Raw genomic sequence first — 17,986 nt, forward strand, 5'->3', positions numbered from 1 at the left:
CAATTTTTGGTGTTCAGGTCTAGATGTTGGAGGCGAGCTAGGTTCTGGTGATGCTGTATTGCTCTTCATTTTGCTGTATGTACTTCTGCTTTGACGTCTGCCCATCTCCTTGTGATTCCTTCTTGGTCTTATCAGTGGACTTGTTTCACAAAGATCTGACAGACTCAGGAGGACTCTCTCTCTTGTCCAAAAGGGAGTTCTCTTGTCCAACTCTTTGGTCCAGAAGGGAAGTCAGGGGCAAGCTCTGGTCCAGAATGGCAGTCGGGGACAGGCTGGGAGCTGGGGGCCGGTCTCTAAGTCTCAGGAAGTGGGTGGGGTCTTGGGCAGATGGGCGTGGGGGCAGGGCGCGGAGACTGCAGGGGCTGCCGGGGGCTTGGAAATGGGTATCCCTCCCGGTGGGGCTAGAAGGGGAGCTGCCCGGTGGCCAGAACCCGGCGCCAAGCTGGGCAGGTCCTCCCGGGGTGGCTGGTGGCCAGGGATGGGGTCCGGGCTGGACCCAGGCACTCACCTCTGGTCCAGAAGGGAAGTTGTCGGGGGCAGGCTGGGAGCTGGGAGCCGGTCTCTAAGTCTCAGGAAGTGGGTGGGGTCTTGGGCAGATGGGCGTGGGGGCAGGGCGCGGAGACTGCAGGGGCTGCCGGGGGCTTGGAAATGGGGATCCCTCCCGGTGGGGCTAGAAGGGGAGCTGCCCGGTGGCCAGAACCTGGTGCCAAGTTGGGCAGGCCTCTCAGGAGTGGTTGGTGGCCAGGGATGCGGTCCGGGTTGGACCCAGGCACTCACCTCTGGTCCAGAAGGGAAGTCGTCGGGGCAGTTCAAATTCTAATGAGTCGAATTTGTTAAAAACGGGTAGCAGGACCACTGCTTTAAAACCTAATTGAAGGCATGCTGTGCAGAAGGGGTAAGGCTAGGGTTTTGAACCATTCTGTACCAGGTGCCCTCTAGCACCTTAGTCCTCCTAAGAGTTCCCTTAGCCATGATTTCCCACTGGCTCTCTATCATATGAATCAAATCACTGGCTCATGCTGAGGTACAGGTGCATGCTACATCTGCAGGGCTAATGTTTTAGCAGAGCTGATTCTTCCTTTAATGTATGTTAGCAACCGATTTAAAATGCAAGGGCCAGCCGAGCAGTAGTGGCACACGCCTTTAATCCCAGCACTCGGGAGGCAAAGGTAGGCAGATTTCTGTGAGTTTAAGGCCAGCCTGGGCTACATAGTGAGTTCCAGGACAGCCAAAGCTACACAAAGAAACTCTGTGTTGAAAAACCAAAATAAAATAAAATAAAATAAAATAAAATAAAATAAAATAAAATAAAATAAAATAAAATGCAAGGGCCAATCGTAAGGCCAAGAGCAGTAAAAGAAGAGGCCCAGCTACGGCAGTTAAAAGGGGGAGGGTTGTGAGCCATGGGAACCAAGAGAAAGGAGACTGGTACCAGTTAGAAGCCTTGGTTCTCTCCTTTGCCCTTGTATCAAAGTTTTTCTGAATCATATCTAGTTTCCCATATCACCCCCAAGTCACTGACATATAAACAACATTTTCCACCTAAGGCAGCACAAAGTCCTCCTTTCTTCAAGAGTAACAAATATAGCCCTGGACAGTTTGTAATACCGGTTCTGCCAGGAAATCCACTGGCTTTTCTAGTTGTCCTATAGTCTCTAGGTGTGTATGTATTGGTCTCCTTTACTCCTCCTCAACGTTTTAACATCCTGGTCTGGCATGATGAAGACTGCCCTTCCCAAGGCCCTGTACCTGGGATTCCCGCTGTCAGAGGAGGGGTAGAAGTATAGCTGAGATTGCTAGTCCCCCTTTCCTAACAAGGCCCTGATGGACCGCATGGTCAGAGTGTCCTTCAAATGCAGGCAACAGTTTTCTACCTCCCTCTCCAGTATACACAATGGTGGTTAGAATCCAGAGATTTCCTTCCTGTGGTCCTAACTCACACATCTAGCAAGGCTGAATGAGCAGGCCTACCATGTCACTACAGGAAGTGAACTCTAGTATGTTCAGACCTGCTAGTATACAGGTGAACATTACAAGCTTGGGTAAAGGGAAGTTGAGTGATTATAAGTTGAACAGGTTAAACAAGTACCTTTTCCTTGGAGGTCTCCCAAGGTGAGCTTAGTTTCCTCTGCGTTACAATTTAAATTTTCTGGTGGGATAGTTGGGGGAATGGAAGGGATTGGCCCTTATGCCCACATAAAAAGGAGAGCTTGGGCCTAGGTAAGACTAGTATCTCTTCCCAGGCTGAGGAGTGTAATGATGTATTCAATTATATAATAACATTAAGGTCTCAAGCTCAGGGGCATCACTGGGAATGAAACTTGAACTCTGTTCTGGAGTAGGGTTGAGGTTGAGTCTGTTACTATAGGCCCTATATGTAACTTTTGTGACTATGGAGTGAGTCATTACCATGGGGGAAGTAGTCTGGGGAGGGAGAATGGGGAAAGGAGACACCCTAGTGTCTGGCTGGAGTAGCCAGCTTTTTCTGGGGCATATAGCACTGGCCTGGTGGGGCGATACTTTTTTACAGTGAGTGAATTCTACATGGGACTAGCTCCATAATTAATAAATTGAATCACAAATCCCCAGGCCTGGCCTGTAGGCCAATGTTTGGTGGTCAACTCATTCTAGGCTACAATCTTTCAAGTGATTGCAGTTCCCAAGTGTGTAATCTCTGGAAGGATATACCTGTTGAATGGCGATATATAGGTTTTATGTCCATCCTGGTCAGACCCAGTCTCACAGCCCTGGGTGGCGCAATGATAATCTCTCTTCCACTTAAGACAATGTGTAGGCCCGTCCGCAAGGCATGCATAATATGGTGAGGACCAGAAGAATGTTTTCCACATTTTCATTCCAAACCCCAGATGAGCTGGACTGTAACATCACCATTCAACCCTAAGTTCATTGTTGTCAGAGAAATCACACAGGTCAAATCTAAACACAAGTCAGGAGGTGGTGATCTGAAAAATGCCTATTACTTCCCCATCTGTGGTTCAAGAAAATTCCCAATCCCATAGTTCAACATTTTCAGTTGGCCACACAGTGGGAGTCAACTACCAAGGTTCCCAGTATTAGCATTAGTCTGAGTTCAAGGTGCACCTTTAGAAGGTGCTAGGGATCTTGCATTACCCTTCCCTTTTCAGCCTTCTCCTGGCTGGTGGTGTCTGCCTTTAGATGGGACTGGTGGATTCAAGCTGTGGTCCCCACACTACTGTGATGGCTGTTGCTGTTGTCAGAATTATGAGATATAGTTCTGTCCAGGAAGGTTCCAGAGTCTTGCTGAGTAAGTGGCAGACCCATACCAAGTCCCCGGGATTGAACTTGTGTGCTGGTTGAATCAGGGGTGGAGCAAGTGGTCGGGGTGACAGATAACTCTGGATATCTCTAGTTGTCTATTGCGAGGACTGAAAAGTCCTGAAGGAATGATTAGACATTTCACTCATCTGGGGCCTTCCCACGGCAGAAAGAAGCAGAGGCAGTCAGCCAAACATTATTTCAAATTATTTCAGCTTATCTCGGTACAAGGAGCACCTGATCCTAAAAAGAACAGTAGAGAGCAATTTGGTCCAGCATTTGCCAGTTTCTGCCCAGAACTTAATGTTTAACATGAATGCCAAAGAGGAGGGAAGGTCGAATTGGGGAATGATATCCATTAGTAGCTTCTTAGCAACAACATTAGTGGTTTCTGACTTCACCCATTCTGAAAAAGTATTTATAAAAACTAGCAAATACTGGTAGCCAAACCTTGTCTGAATAACTTCAGTAAGTCTGGTTCCCAGTGTTCACAGGAAAAATGCTCCCTTTCTTGAACACCCATGAGTGCTGGTTTTCCTCTTCTCAGATTCACCTAGGTACAGACAGTACAGCAGTAGGTAATCAGTTTAACCTTTTCACCTAGGTGGAGTAGGAAGTACCTATCCCCAACTAATGTCTTTCATTTGGTTGGTCCCAGGTGTGTTCTGATGAATCTGCAAGAGACTAGATGGGTCTAGGGCTTCTGGGAGGATGAGGTGTTTCCCTGGAAGACAGTCCTCTGTCATTTTTCTTTACTAAGAAATTTTGTACTCACTCCTCATGCCATCCACAGACCCCCCTCCTCCCTCCTCCCATCCCCCAGCCCTCTTTCCCAAGCCACCCCGCATCCCCACATCCCCCAAATCGAGGTCTCCCATGGGAAGTCAGCAGAGCCCAGCTCACTGAGCCTAGGCAAATTCAAGCCCCTTCCCACTGCACCAAGGCTGTGCAAGGTGTCACACCACAGGCACCGGATTCCCAGAAGCCTGCCTATAGACCAGGGACAGATCCTGATCCCCCTGCCTGGGTGCCCCCCAAACAGTTCGAGCCAAACAACTATCTTCCGTGTCCAGAGGGCCTAGTCCAGTCCCATGGGGGCTCCACAGCCACCAGACAACAATACATGGGTTTCCACTAGTGTGGTCCGTCATCTCTGCACGTCCTCCCATCATGATCTTGATGTCCCTCACCTGCAGTATCTCTCCTCTCTCTCATCAGTTGGATTCCCGGAACTCAGCGTGGTGCCTGGCTATGGATCTCTGCATCTGCCTCCATCAGTCACTGGACAAAGGCTCTATGATGACAGCTAGGTTATTTGCTAGGCTGGTCACCAGAGTAGACCGGTCCAGGCACCCTCTTGCCAACAGACCAAGGTGGGGTCAACCTTGTGGATTCCTGAGAGTCTCCCCAGCACCCCAGGTGTCAGTTCCTGTGGCCCCTTAGATGGTGATTCTCTCAGTGACAGGGCCTAGGGGTTGGGTCATCACTGAATGGACTGCACCCATGTCCACTAGGAACTGGAGAGTTCTGCCCGATTTTCCTGTGTTCATTCCCGGGGACTCACTGGTATGCTGTCCAGCCCTGCCCATCTGATCCAGTGAGATTAAAGATCAGTTTTCTATTTCCTTGTCTGTGACTCTTTGGGCATTCGTTTTTCCAGTGCCCTTTCTCTCTACATGGTCTTCTCCACTCTGGCTTGGAGCTGGAGCTGATTTGGTTGCCATAGTTACTTCTGGACTCCCTGGGATCCTTCTCTGAAGGTGGCTCCCATGGTCCTGGCCAGCCTTCTGTCTTCTCATCTGGATCTCTACTGTTAAGTCTTCTGAGCTATCTCTAACAGCTGTGACCCATTCATTCCTTCAAAGCCTTCGAATTTCTGTAACTCTCTGTACATACTTGGGGCCGACTGGGTGAGAAAAGCATTATCAATAGCCCACTGTTTTTCTGGGGCATCAGGATCAATGGGGATGAACTCCTGGAAAGCTTCTCAGAGACACTCCAGGAACCCAGCAGGAGAGCCCTGATTTCTCTGAATTACTTCAGATACCTTTGAGGGATTAGTTGGTCTTCTAGCACCTGCTCTCATTCTGGTCAGTGGGGCCTGGCCAAGGGTTTGCCCCCTTACCTTGGTCAGTGTTGGGATCCTGTTTAGTAAGGTTGGGGACAATATTTGCTCAGTTCTTTTTGCATCAAACCCTGTGGCCCCTGGGTTCATTGGAACCTTCTTAGTCTGTCACGATCTGGTCCCTTTCCTTAGCAGTAAAAAGGGTACCTAAAACCATCAGTCCAGGTGGGGTGATGGGTAAGGAAAACCAACAGTTTCTACCGGACTGATGAGGGCCTGAGGGTTCTAAGAGAAGGTTCTGTCTTCCACTTCTACAGAGCATTGGTTGAAGCAGGTACATAGATTAGGAAAGGTCTGAGCCTCTGTTTCCAGTCGGCTCCTTCCTCTGGCAAGGTTGGGCGTTGCCAGAGAAGAATAGCTGGGTTCTGGTTCAGCTGGAGTGTAGCATAACCCTGCCTACTTGGGTTATTCAGAGGTGAGAGCCAGTCAAGAGGAGTGGAGGGCAAAACTAGGTGACCGTGAGAGCACAGCAGGATAAATTCTTAGGACTGCAGGTGGAGTCCCCTTGAGACAGTCAGGTCCCAGACCAGCTGAATGTGTGGATTTCAAGGTGGGTGGGGGAATATCCTCCTCCCCTTCCTCTGTGGAGCTAAAATGGGGAGTGCCAGCATTTTCTAAGGTTTGTACCCAGCCTCTGGCTCACTGACTTGTAGACTAAAACAAGAGGAGCTCTGTTCAAGGGCACAGTTCAGTCAAGGAGGGGGGCTTGAGAAGGAGGGAGAGTCCGTGGTCATTGTAAGGAAACAGATCAGGGTGGCCGGGATTCTGAGACCACTTGCCAGACTCTTGGCAGTCTGAGGGTCAAATGACCGACCCTTCAGCTGGCCACTCCACACCGAAAGTGGGTCATTCTAGTTTACAGAGAGTGTAGAAGTCCTATGGTGACAATTTTGTCCATACTCTGCCTCACAGAACTCCTGAAAGTGTTGCAGCGTGCAGTTCAGGGCAATGTGGCTGGCACTGGTCCAACCCCCACCCCTTCAACAAAACTGAAAACGAGTCCAGCAGACAAAAGAGCAGCATAAAAAGACAGGCCGTCAACACAGTCAGAGAAGACCAGACCAATTCAGACACCAGAACCAGGACAGAAGGATGTGTTGTCTGTCCCAGAGACCGGCTCTGCCACTGCATCCAATCTCTCCTATGTCTCTACAAGTGTCCGAACTCCAAAACAGAACAGAACAACGCACCAACTGGCCGAGTTTCAGAGCATGTTGGACGGCAATTCTTACTTTCATTTTATTTTCAACTTGCAAATTTATGGTAGTGGCAGTCTGGCCTCCCCAGGCCTCTCAAGTCTGCAAGTGCGCTCACTCCTGTCTAAGGCTATGCGCTCTGGGCCTCCGGGTTAGGAGACTTGCTCCCATCTAGGGCAGATCCCTGACTAGCCACCCTTAATCTGTGGCAGCTGTGGTCTTGGGTGCCCTAGGCTTCCAACTCCACTTCAGACTTGCTCTCACTCAGGACCTATCCTGGAGCCTCCAAAAATGTTACGGAGTTCAAGACACCAAGAAAAACAAAACAAAAAACAACCAGACTCAATTCAAATTGTAATTAGTTAAATTTATTAAAAATTGCTAGCAGGGGGGCCAGCCTTACAGCCAAATCAAAGGTGTGCCACCCAGGAGGGGCTAAAGGGTTTTTTTTAAGGTAGAGACCACAATTATTGTCTTGTTTCTGTGATGTGCAGTTGTATGAGAAACTTCTTCCCTCCCCTCCGCTATGTGAGGAGCTGTCTCTCTCCCCATGTATACAGCAATACAGGAACTGTCTCACTCCCCAGTACAGGGCCATAAGCGAGTTTACAGAAGCCAGAGCAAGTGCTTAATTTACACCATTACACCAAGCTGTTCCACCATTCTGAGGAGGGTACAGATTGCTAGGAGCCCACCTTTCAGGAATTTTGTGCAAAGGACAATGGCTACTAGGAGGGCACCTGGTACAGAAGGGAGTTTTCTTTTTTGTTTGTTTGTTTTTTCCCCTACCACTTCAGCCACTTTTATTTTAGTATGGAAGTCTGTAAAAAGCTCTAGGCCATCACTCAAGTGTCGTGGTGAGTTAATAATATCCCAGAATGGAGTTCTCTTAGCCATCAGTTTCTAGCTGGTAGCACCCTCAAACAAGTCCCTTACGTGGCAGGATACACGACACTTTAAGGAAACCTGACTAGCTGCACAAGTCCACACATAGTTGAAGCCAAATCCCTACCGCCTCATACAACTTCCCAACGGACAACACCCAAGCTCTCACATTTGCTTCCAACCTCATGGTCAATATATACTGACTCCAGGTATATCTACAACATAATACACTCCAACAACTTAATCTGGAGAGAAGGGAGCTTCCTGATTATTAACTCCCTTTTGATACAGGAACTCTTTGAAACAGTCTCCTCCCCACCCAAGTGGCCATCCTTCACTACAGGGGACATAAAAAACACAGTCACTCTCTTCTTGACAACCAGGCTGATCAATGGCTCAACAGACCATCCCATCATATCCATATCAAGCCCAATAGCAAAAATCCAATCTCCAGAGCCCATCCTGTGCACACGAATTACCACTTCCGCAACTGTCATCACCCCAACATCCTAACCTATCTGTACTTCCCATTTCACCCTTCTGATCAGATTCTACTCTCTTTTCAGGCAGTCACCTTTTACATCCACCAATAAACTATTCCTCAAAAAGCTGACTCCTACTTGGGAGGCAGAGGCACGGATCTCTGTGAGTTCAAGGCCATCCTGGTCTACAGAGCGAGATCCAGCACAGCCAGGGCTACAGAGAGAAACCCTGTCTTGAAAAACAAAAACAAAACAAAACAAACACAAAAGCTGACTCCTGTGAGACTTGCCAAAAGATAAACCTAACTTCAACCTTTGCCCCTCTCCCCCATTCCACAACTTCCATCCTACTAGACAGACATCCTACTAGGCAGACAGATTTTACTCACATGCCTCCAGTCAGAAGACACAAGTACTTTCCGGTATTTGTAGATACTTGTTCAGGATAGGCTAAGACCTTCCCAATCACAAATAAAAGACTATGTTCATCCACTCCTCTCTCAGATCATTCCCTGCTTTGGATTGCCCTCCTCCATACAGTTAAACAATGTCCCCAGACTTATTTCTTCCATCACCTCTGCCAAATCCCCTGGAAATTCAATGTTAATTGAAAGGACAAACAAGACCATAAAAAATATTCTCACAAAACTGACTCTCGAATTAAAACAGGATGGATAAAACTCCTGCCCTTGGCTCTGCTCAAACTCCATGCCCTGCTAAGTAAACCCTCCCTAATCAGTCCATTTGCATGCACGTAGGGGAGAAGACCCCTCATAACCCTGGGACTCACAGTCCCGAACTCCCTCCTTCCCTATCTCAGTCTCCTGTCCTTCCTGTACAGAGCTTTGGAAACATACTGACTCCATCCTACCCTCTACTCTACCCAATGCCCCCAAAGGAGACAAGTGCCTCTGACCCATTCCATTTCTCTCTAACTCCTAAATGGCAGAACCCTCACAAAGTCATTCTATTCACCCCAACTTTAGTTAAATTAAATAATGTTAGCTCCTGGGTCCAACTCTCCAGGCTCAAGAAGGCTTCCCCACAGTTTTGCTCTACATCCCTAAGCCCCACCAGGCTTCCTGCTTCCTGCTTCCTTCCCAGGTCCCACCAATCACTGAGGAACTCTCACCAACCGCTTTGCCCCTGAGCACATCTTAATCTCTGCTTTTCCTGGAAGTGCTCAAGGAAGACCTTTTGTGGATCCTGGCCCTGGAGACCTGATATCCTTTCCCCACAAAGAGTGTTCCAATTCTTCTCTCTCAAACAGATTGTTTCTTCACTTCAATATTATGCTGCCTTTTCAACCACCTTTCCAGACCCAGAACCCCCTTTAGTTTCTGAGCCCCACTGCTAGCCTTCCAGCTCCAAAAACTCCTGACCTGGATGGATGTGACTCCAAATGACCCTGAAGGGTGGGAAATGCTACCCACCCTCAACTAGCTTGGGAGGCTGCCTTAGTACCATAGGGTGGTGAAGGGGGAGCTAGTCAATAAAACTAACTGTCTACTTTTAGGACTCTGTCTTCTCTCTTTCAGATGGTGCATAGAAAACTATAAAGCTAGTGCTAACTACCAACTAATAGTCCTCCTGGCCAACACTGAAAGTGCTGCACCACTGAACCCCACCCAGCCATTGTGCAAGGCCAATTGAAACAAAAATGATGGTGCAGAACACTGGTCCTTTCTCACAATCTGGAAATGCCTAGACTTCTCCTCACCTAGGGTGTGGAATGGGGCTCCCGCAGAAGGACAAGGCAGGGGGGTTCTATGTCAGGGACTAAATGGGGAGAACAGACAGGGCATCTTCTGGGAACTAAAGATAACAAAACAACACCAATGGGGGAAGGTCTCACAATTGAGATAGGATGGTACCAAAAGCACCACTGGAGGGATATAACATGCTAACGATTCTCTGGCTGTTCATCACCCCAGCAATGCCTCTATTCCTGTGGGCAAAGTCAACTTTAACCCATGGGCTCCTGCTCTATCCCAAGACTCCCTGGTATATGCCTGCCTCAAAGGCTCCCTGAGTGCACAGCCTCATCCCACAGGAAGGTTGTGGCCCTTCACTGTTCCAATAGAGCCTGTCTTTCCCTGCCTCATCTTCCTTACCACAGCGATCCAGTTCTTTTCCTTTTAGAATATCATGGATGGGTAGATCAGGGCCAAGAATAAAAGTAGGAGCAACATAAATGGACAGAAGCTCTGTATTATGCCCTACCACTAAGGACTTTACACAGTAAGAATGCAGCTGTGCCAAAGTCAAATCCCTAGAACAGTGTTTCTCTGCTGAAGCCTTGGGGGTAGAAGAGACACTCTTAATACAGTTTCACATGTTTGGCGACCCCCAACCATACAATTATTTCTGTTGTTACTTCCTAACTGTATTTTGCTACTGTTATGAATTGTACTGTTTTCAGATGGTCTCGAGTGATGCCCCGGCCCCCTCAGGGGTCACAACTCACAGGTTGAGTATCACTGGTCTAAAGAGAGACAGCAGGGCCCTGCTATCAGACTCACCTTTTTTTCACCTGGAGACTTGAACCTTTACAGGTAAGCAGGAGTTCACAAAGAAGCTGATCTCCAAAGACAAAATACCAAAGGCTTCCACTTCCACACCTACGGATAAAGAACTTGGCAAAGTCTATAATGGGTGGGATCTTATCCATGCCCCCTACACAAAGCCAGAATTTTCTCTTTAAAAAATGGAGGAGAGGAGGGCAGTATCTTTAAGACTCCATTTTCCTCAGCTCAGATTTAAAGAAAAAATTGTCTCCATAACAAAGAACAGAAGCAATCTGGGGTCCAGTTCCCTTCCAATCTGTGTTAAGTTTCAAACCCTGGGACAAATGGCAGAGGTGCCTATTTAATATATCAAAGCAGACCTGGCTGCCAGATTTTCCCAGCATCCCTCAGTCCCCACCTGTTACAGGGTATGGCTGGCACACCCCACCCTCTGCCAAGAACTCTCCAGCACAGGGGCTGGGCCACCCTTCCCCCAGAGGCTCTTCCCTAAATAATCCAGACATTTTGGTTACCTGCCCTCTTAGACATTTGGCCTCCCGTGTCAGGGAACCAGTGTTGGGGTTCTGCCTCAACCTATCGAAGGGTTCTTTGAAGGGGGCAAGTGAGGAATTGAGGAGTGCTAGATAGAAATATAGATGAAGAAAAAAGAGACACAGGAAAGCTTCGGGAGGGCCCTGGGTCAATACCCAGCAGCCTCAAGTTTATTTCTAATGGGCTTTTTATACACTAGCAAGGGGAGAGGTAAAAGACCTCCCCCTTTCAAGATCAAGGCACAATGTACAACCAAGTGTAGACCCTTCAAAACACCTGGTAACCATGCTGCCCCCCCACCCCCCGCAAAGCACCTTGTGATCAGGCCTTGAAGTATAAAACACCCGGTAACCATGCCTTTGCACTCTATTATATAGCAACTCTGACTCTCTGACCTTGAGTCAAACCACAAGTTGGAATCTTTGTGGGCTCCCACACTCCTGGCTGCTGCACTTGGGCCCCCTCTCTCCCTTCTCCCTTCCTCTCCCTTCTCCCTTCCCCTCCCCCACATGGCCCAGCTCAGTCTAGTCATGTTCACTCTGGACTCTCCCAGATGTCCCTACCTCTGATTATGCTCTCTCACATGTCTACAATAAACTCCTCCACCATACCTAGGAGCAGTCATGGCCTTTCTTTTCCTTTCCTTTTCTTTCTTTCTTTCTTTTTTTTTTTTAAGATTTTTATTTATTATGTGTACAGTGTTTTGCTTGCATGTATGACTGCAGGCCAGAAGAGGGCGCCAGATCTCATTACAGATGGTTGTGAGCCACCATGTGGTTGCTGGGAATTGAACTCAGGACCTCTGGAAGAACAGCCAGTGCTCTTAACCTCTGAGCCATCTCTCCAGCCCCCTTTTCTTTTTTTCATTCACCCAGGAATGGACCAGATTACCCACCTCAGAGCTAACATGTATCTATGTTCTAGCCTATGTCTCCAGGCTTGCAATAAATTGCAAAGCTGCAGGATCTCCAGAACACAGGGCAACAGTAGATCCAGGAGGAGCCCAAGCAAGTGGCCAGCATTGACAGGGTAGTAGAAAGCAGAAGCCTCAGTCCAGACCAATGACTCTTTACAGTGAACACTTGCAAGGAAAGGGGTACATGGCATGACTCATGGTGTGACACTGCAACTTCCATGATGAGATTTAAAATTTTTTCCCTGTTTATTTTTTTGTCTTAAATTTTTGTTTCATTGGGGTGGTGTGCAGGGCAGAGGGTGGATGCGAAGAGACAGATAAAGGAATGGGATCAAGATACATGATGTAAAATACACAGAGGATAAATAAAATTTTTAAAAAATTGTTAAATTGGCCACAGGAAGGAAATTAAACTAGTAAGTAACAGAATAGACTAAAAAGTATGCATTAATATGCAAATTAAACAAAGACTGCAAGACTTGATTATCACCATGATTCACTTGCAAACTAATCCTTCACACTTGGGCTCTAACTTCCAGGAGACAATTTTCCTTTACCTATTAGTATGTTAATAGGGCTGCAGGATATCCCTGGGGCCTGCCAAAATACAGAAGAATAAGAACAAACTTCTCTAGGGCAGAACAAAAGACATTAAGAGCAGAAGTTTTCCACCCATTGCCCTAGAAAAACCCAGGATCTGTAGCTCCCTAGGAAAATGGGGAATGGAATGGTTTTCTGTAGGCAAGTGGTCTCTACTCCATTTTCCCAGGCCTAGAGTTGAATAAAACTACCACCCCCAAGAATCTGTCTTCTGGCTTGTAAAGGCGCTTAAAATAAGCCTACAACTCAACACTTGACCAAACTACAAATAAATTCTTTTTTCCTTTATCAGTTTCTGTTTCCTGATTTCTTCTGAAATACAGGTAAACTAAAATGAAGAGCAGGGAAAGGTCCTATTTCCATAAAAAACAGAAAACTCCTTATTCTCATTCATCTTCACAGAAGAAATGATTCTCTTGTTTTGGTTGCTAAAAGTATAAATTCAAAATCAAACCCTTGTTTTTCCAGGACGGTGTGTGGGCCTGTGTGTTGGGAGGCAGAGGTGGGTACAAGTATCCCGGCAACACTGACATTGAACCATCTTAGAAAAGTCTAGACCAGTGGTTCTCCACAGAAAAAGCTATCTTGCCCTCATAGGACATTTGGAATATTACAAGTAAAGGTTTCAACAGTGCCATCTAGTGGACACATGCCAGAGGTGCTGTTCAATACCTTAAAGTATACAGGAGCAAGCTGAATGTCCCTGACCAGCCCCAAATTTTGAGTCCCACAGTTGAGAAATCCTGGCCTATGAAAAGTTAGGTCTTTTGTTTTGTTTCTTTGTTTGTTTTTGAGACAGGGTTCTCTGTGTAGCTTTGCGCCTTTCCTGGAACTCACTTGGTAGCCCAGGCTGGCCTCAAACTCACAGAGATCCACCTCCCTCTGTCTCCTGAGTGCTGGGATTAAAGGTGTGCGCCACCACTGCCCGGTGAGGTTTTTGTTTGTTTGTTTTTTTAAATTTAGAAACTTTTATTATAGAATCATAGATGGGAGCAAAGAAAAGACAGAGCTACTAAATAGCAGAAGCTTATTGCAGAAAATGGGGTACCACTGAATATTAGTCTAGGAGCAGTATGTTCATATTAGAAAGTGGGTGTGGGCTTTAGAGAAGGAGTAAGAGTAGCAGGGGACGCATGCCCAGGCTTCTGGGCAGTATCCAAGAAAGACTGAAAGGAAAACCTACTTTTTGAGTTCGAACTCGGTGAGGTGCGCACAGGAATGCTCTGTAAGCAGCTCTGAAAACAGAAGACCTTTTATTATTCCCCCGTATAACACAGTATTTTTTTTTTTAATCTCTGGAGAGGCCTGAAGCCGATGCTTTAATTTTTTCAGTATAAAATAACTTGCTCTTTAAAGAGCTTTGTATTTCAGAAACCAACTACAACATGAATTTTAAATGGCATACTATCTTTTTTGAGACAGGGTCTTGCTCTGTATCCCAGGCTGGCCTTAAACCCTAAACACCTCACTCACTCACTCTCCAATGCCACTACACCCAGCTCCTGATTTTGTTTTAAGGACACCTATCACAGAGACCATATATCTTTCCCTCTGGCATATGTAACGGTAGCTGCAGAATTCATCTTCTTCAAAGCCAATGAATAAGGTCTCTGTTAAAACTGGCAAAGAGAGCTGGGTGGTAGTGACACAATTCGGAATGTGATCATTTTGTGGAAGTTGCTACGGATAGATTAGAAATGCCCTTCAACAGCTCAGTACTCAGGGCAGCACACAATTGAGCATAATTACCTCCTGGGGCCGAGATGGCTCTGTGGTCAAGGAGGATCTAAGTTCAAGTCTCAGTGCTCACAGTCAGGCTGCTGGCAACTGTATGGGACTGCAGCTCCAGGTGATCTAATGCCCTCTTCTGACCTCAGTAGACACAAACAGAAGCACTCACGCACGCGTAAATTAAAATAAGTATTTAAGGAAAATGATTACCTCCTATATATAATTAATCCCTTTTCTGTGGCGTTAGCATGATCTGGATTTAATTTCCAAGAAAGGAATGTGAGGGATGTGAAAAAAAAAATCTACCAATTCCCCTGATTTTTCATGTTTAAAGTAGGGCACATGATTACAAATTGGCCAGCAAGAATTAACCCTGAACTGCTTGCTAACGTTAAAATCCAAACTCTGGACAAGCTGAGACCCACAGAAAAACTGCAGTGTATGGATGCACCTTACAAAAAATGACAACTTCAAACAGGATAGACTAGACTCTGAGCTTCTTGAAACTGCTCAAAGTTTCTCTTCTCTCGCTCTGGTGTAGGGCACAAAAGAAAAAGGATATAAGAAACTGAGGCGTGGAAAGGCTCAAACTTGTGTTCCGGACACAGCTGTGCTGCCGATGCCTATCCTGAAGATGCCCGGTGAGTATCCATTCCCCTGACAGAGTCGAGATATCAAAAACGCAGATCCGGAGAAGTTCCGGCTTCTTCAGCCTCAGTTTCTAGCAATGCAGTCTCCCATCTCCTAAATGGAAAGGATCCTCAGAGGTCATCTGGTGACCCTTTATAGAAGAGAGAGCACTGGGAAAACGCCGATTGACACCCCACCCCTTCCGTACTTGGCAGGACCTCCCCTATACTCGTGGGCCTCCACCTTACCGGTCTCCCCAGCCCATAGTAGCGCGTGGTAGAGCAAGGGCCAAGGAATAGTCCTTGTCCTCTCAGACAGGCCACGCTACGCTGTTGCTAATGCTACACAGAGTAGCCCGCACTTACCGGGACCGATCTCCGCGGTGAGTCCCGGCAAGTAGTTTCATGCGCGCAGCCATCTTGGCCACGCCCCCTCACGTCATGACCCTACGTGAGTTCAGGACCTCTGGCCAACCCTTTGGGCCCGTACACCGGAAGTCCCGCCCCGCGGCAGAGCTCGCCCTGGCGCTCTAGGTGGCCCCGGCGCCTGCTTTCCGTCATGGTTCCACAGGTATAGCAATGACCGGACTCGGACCACAGCCGGGAACTAACTTGCTCACGCCTTCGCCCTCCGGCAGCGCCACACTCGAGCATAAGTTCCCGCCGATGCTAATTCTGCGCTCCACCCACGTCACCGCCTCCATCTGTAGCCACGCCTTCACAGTTCAAAAGACGCCTAGGCCACGCCTCTTCCCTTGGGCTGTACCATCTGTCTCCCCTTACAGGTGGGGCCGTTTCCATGGTGCCCAAGTGGCTGGTTTGTGTCACTCCCCCCACCCCCTCGTTAGACACTCTTGCTGGCCTATGGGAGCAGCACTCTCAAGCCATGTGCCAGTACTGTAGTGTTCTTGATGAGAACCTCTTCCTGCGCATGAGTATTTGCCTGTGTTACATGCTGGGCACCTAAGGTCCTCATCATGAATAAATGACTGCTTTGATTTTGATAACGTTTGTTATCTTTCATCTTCCAGAAATTATTTGAAGCAGCCTACTAAAATGTATGCAACATCCTACAAGAGAAATATTTTAAAGAATTGAGAGAAAATTCATTGAGGGAGAATAACCAAGGCATCCAACTGCAAACCATCAGTATAGAGCAGTCCCTGAAGGTAGACAGTAGGTGAGGGTCTAAGCTTCTAAAAGGCCACGGAACACAGGAAATGACAATTATTTTAAAGTTTTACAATATTCATAAAAACCAATCAAAATTTAGGTTTTAAAAAGCACACTTCTTAACTCTTACCCTGAGGGAAACTTCTGATTCCTTGCTGGGGACTAGGAGCTAGACCGATTCCCTGATAGTCACCATGACTAGATAATAATGATGTGAGTTTTCAAGATGTCTGGCTTCTTCCTCACCCTCCTGACCAGAGACAAAAGACTCGCAGCTTAAAACAAAGGCCTGAGGTAGATCTCTGTGAGTTTAGGGCCAACCTGGTCTACATAATGTGCTGCAGGCCAGCCAAGACTACATAGAGAGACCCTGTCTGGAGAAAAAAAAATGCCTATTGGGCTTTGTTCTCTTACTAGTAAGGCCCTCCTTCTAGTCTGACAAGATCAAGACCAAACCAGAACCTGTTTACTCCAGACTTGAGGACCTATCAACCTCCCTGCCTTTGTTCAAACTGACCATCCCTAAATTAGGGGAGAAAGACCACCTCAAAAGACCTTAAAAATTCCAACCCCCAAATAGAGACTGGGCTTGAGCTTCTCAAGTCTCTGAGGGTTTTTTTTTTCTCTGTGTGCTTTTCTCTGTCTCTGTCTCTCTCTGTATCTATGTGTGTGTGTGTGTGTGTGTGTGTGTGTGTGTGTGTGTGTGTGTGTGAGCTCTTCCTCACCTCCAATAAAAGCCTTTTCTTTACCAGCTGATTTTGCCTGCTGACAAAGCTACCCGCTGCCCTGGAAATTGTCCCTGCCTTTTAACGCCTTAACTGGTAGAGAGAAGAAACCCATTCAAGCCCTCTAGACCATAACTCATGATGATGATGTTGTGAGGTAAATGGAAAGAAAGTGTCAGATGTAGTGATCCACTGACCCCCTTAATGTAAGCTGTTGCCATAATTACAATAAAGGAAATTTACAAACTGTCCAATCTTTCCACTTTAGCTGAGTGCCTAGGCCCTCAATGGCCTGGTTTAATTCAAAGTTGCATTTAGATTATCTTTCCCTGCCTGTGATCACAAAAGAATTTCATCCATATTGGTTGACTGAATAACAGCTATGGGAAGTAATATTTCCTTTATACCAAAAAGGAAAAAAAAAACTATAATCAATTGATAATGTCTGACATACAAGAAAGGCAAATGTCTGAAAATAGCATACTTTATATCTCTGATTTATAGTGCACACGCAGTCAACAAAATTATTTCTCATTGTAAGGTTCTGTTGATGAAATTCAGATAGTAGAGGTAGAGGGCGCAAGTTCATTATTGTTGGCCAGGTCTCTGCACTGGAAACTCTGAGACATTGGGTAATTCAGTTGCCTTTCGTATCAATGAGAACGAGGGTAGCTTAAGATACTGTTAGGAAGATGAGACTATCTATTTTAAAGGTTATATCACCTGATGTCTCTCACCCATGTTTGTAGAGGTTTGCATAAGAAGTCTGTACAAAGAGACCTAAACATGACTGGGCAATGCCCAACTAGCAGCAAAATTGAGAAGTAAGGCTGGAGAATACTACTCCATAGAGCATGGTTGCAATAAATTCAGGCTAGAAAAAAAATGTCATGACTTGTGCAAACCATGACAAAATTCTTAGAACTGCCCAGATCAAAAACTGTAACAGATGGAGTAATCAATACAATTGACTTTTATTTGTGATTCATGAACTGGGATAGCTTCCCTTCTGCAAAATAGCATAAAAGTTTGCACTGTGCAATAGTAAAACAGTAGTTTTTGTAAGATGGAAATAGAGACCAGATTAATACATACACACAGAGTTGGCTAACATCAAGTGCCTTTAGAGTACTCTTAGTAAGAGTTAATAAAGCAGAAGGGATTTCCT

The 17,986-nt window shown here is 46.6% G+C and overlaps 1 long non-coding RNA gene across 2 annotated transcripts; it reads right to left on the minus strand.

Moving 5' to 3' along the window:
• Positions 1-574: 574 nt before the first annotated feature.
• On the minus strand, positions 575-15,629 carry LOC107400726 (uncharacterized). Of its 2 annotated transcripts, XR_013048218.1 has the most exons (3): positions 15,287-15,617; positions 10,508-15,035; positions 575-3,850 (listed from the first exon to the last, which is right to left on the minus strand). It is a non-coding gene; the product is annotated as an uncharacterized LOC107400726 (long non-coding RNA). The 2 variants fall into 2 exon arrangements; XR_006068035.2 differs by lacking the exon at positions 575-3,850 and having other exon boundaries at positions 6,965-15,035; positions 15,287-15,629.
• Between the last annotated feature and the right edge of the window lie 2,357 nt (positions 15,630-17,986).

The sequence above is a fragment of the Peromyscus maniculatus genome, chromosome X, assembly GCF_049852395.1.
Source record: "Peromyscus maniculatus bairdii isolate BWxNUB_F1_BW_parent chromosome X, HU_Pman_BW_mat_3.1, whole genome shotgun sequence".
Lineage (NCBI taxonomy): Eukaryota > Metazoa > Chordata > Mammalia > Rodentia > Cricetidae > Peromyscus > Peromyscus maniculatus.